This window comes from Alligator sinensis, unplaced genomic scaffold (genome assembly GCF_000455745.1).
Source record: "Alligator sinensis unplaced genomic scaffold, ASM45574v1 scaffold1164_1, whole genome shotgun sequence".
Classification (NCBI taxonomy): Eukaryota; Metazoa; Chordata; order Crocodylia; family Alligatoridae; genus Alligator; species Alligator sinensis.
Window position 1 is genome coordinate 1,851,303 of NW_005842225.1, and position 2,492 is coordinate 1,853,794.

Consider the following 2,492-nt stretch of genomic DNA (forward strand, 5'->3'; position numbering starts at 1 on the left):
CGGCGACCCCGGTAAATGAGTCCGGGTGCAGTAAAACACTGATTAATTTAATAATAAATATCCAAGACAACCGACTAGCGAGCGCGGCCTGGCCGCTGCCTCTGCTGCTGCTTCTCCGGCAGCGCGATGTATTTTAATACTACACCTCCACCCGGATCTGCACAGAATCAATGAGTGGAGTTCAAATGTGGCACATTTCCTATTTTCCTGACAGCTTATTTCATGGATCACAGGGACCAAAGTACAGCTGCTTATTCAACAGGGGAAAGAATGAATCAATTTTCATTCTTTAATACATTATGTGACCTACTCTATGTTGCTCTATCCTTTACAATGGCTCCAGTCTTTTTAAGGCCTTCAATTTTGTCAGATAGAGAAAATTTAAAATAATGACAGAATGCCCTGCCCTAGGACTGCTTCCAGCTGAATAACTGCTCTGCTGGTAATAAGTCCAAATGAAAGATATTATGTCACCCAGTTTGAATTAAACAGATGAACTATAGTCCTATATCATTAAAAATGAACCGATCTGCTGGAAGGTTTCCAGGCTCCTGCTTGGAGCAATCTGCCCAAGGTGCTGGCCGGGGGAAGGCTCCTCTCCTCTCCTCTCCGGCTCCAGTCGGCGCTTCTCTTCCAGCGCGCAAAGGCAGCGTTTGGCGAGAGGGCAGCGGCAGCGGCTGGGCGCAGCTGGGCGCAGCGACTGCATGGAGGGCCGAGCCCGGGCGGCCTGCTCCCGCTGCTCTGGGGCTCTGTTTGCAGCCCTCCGCGGTCGCACGTGCCGGCTCTGCTAACCCACCCGGCCCTGACCCGGCCCCTGCACACCTGGTGTCCAGCCCCTCAGAGCCCGGGCTCTGCCGGTCACTCGTGCCATGCACCTTGGGCCCAGGCCGCGAGGCTGCGGTTCTGCAGCTGACACCGCAGCCCGGGCAGGGACACGCTGCACCTCTGCCCCATCCGTATTCCCTGCCCCGGGCTCTCCGCCCCGTGCTGCCAGCCCCGTCGGACGACGTAGGAGCCCGTTGCACGCAGCAGCACAGGCCTCGTTGTCTCGCCGCCCTCCTCGCTCCGCACAGGCGGCGTGTCAGAGCCCGTCGCTGCGACGCTTGTATTGCAGTCGAACACAAGGCCATCTCCCGAGGCGGACTGCTGCAGCACGGGATCTCCGGCTGCTCTCTTTAATTTGCAAGCCCCGTCTCCCTCTGCCACCAGTAACCCACAGGGCTCTGGGCATCCAGACGGCACAAAGCCCACGGCCCCCTCTCCTCTGCCCACCAGCTCATCCTCACCAGCAAGTGACCCACGCGGGCCACACGGCTGTCTCACGTGGAGGAGGCAGCTGTCCAGGGGAACGCGCCGACGTGGGCTGGATGGATGGACAAGCCCGACGGGCAGCGACTGGAACTGCATGCCCAGCCCTGGCGCCTGAGTCCGGCGTCCGGAGCATTTGGGTCTGGCACCTGTGCAGGCAGCGGGTGAACCGATCCAGGCATGGGCCTGAGGGTAGTTTCCACGCTCGGCGCCTCGTCCTGCGTGGCTGACGGGCGATGCCCGCACTCCCTGGGCAGGCAGAGGGGCAGGCGGGCCATTCCTGTGGGAGCTGGGGCTGGGGCTGGGGCTGGCGCAGCCCAGGACGAAGCGACGTGCCCCTTGGTCCTCTGCGCCTGGCGTCACCGTGCGGGCCAGCCAGGCCAGCCGAGCCAAGCCCAAAACAGCCCGAGGACCAGACAAGGTCCTCGCATAGCAGAGCTAAGCCCGTACGCGGAGGAGCCTGCCTGTGCGAGCACGGCGTGGTGGAGGGAGAACGCATCTCACTGCCAAGCACTGGTTTGATGCCAGCGAGCGCGTGCATGCGCAGGAGCACGACAGACGTGGGACAGCTCCCGTGTGCGCTCCAGGCCGCACGGCGCCGGCACAGCAGGGCAGCGTGTCAGCCCCGCGACGCGGCGAGACCAGCCTGCCCCAGTCACACCGGCGCTCGTGGGGAGGCCTCGAGGGGTCGCCTCGCCCTCCCTCCTGCTCCGGGCAAGGGTCTCGCTGGCAGCCGCGTCTCTGCTGCTCACACCCCGCATTACTTAGCCACACGTGGCACCAGTGGCTGGTGCTGCCCGCAGCAGCTGCAGGTGCCACGGGCTCCCCTGGGACTGCTCCTCACCAGGCGGCAGGGACGCTGGGCCGTGCAGGGCATGCGCCGGAGGCCGCGGCCCAGTGCTGGTGGAGGTCTGTGGGGGCTGAAGAGCCATGGGGCTGCCCCGTGGCAGGGCTGCAGATCAGCAGGGCAGGCTGAGGAGCATCCACACACCGACTACTTCTGCCGTGGCTGACCCAGGGAGAGCAAACTGGCGCTGGCGCGGCCTGGGGACCTCAGCGTGCCCCTGACCCGCCCGCCGGGGCCAGCGAGCGGCTCGGGATCCGACCGCGTGGCAGCCCCGTGCGCTCAGACGCGCCTGCAGCTGGTGCCCGTCATGCCCCTCGGCCCGCGATCCCACGGTGGG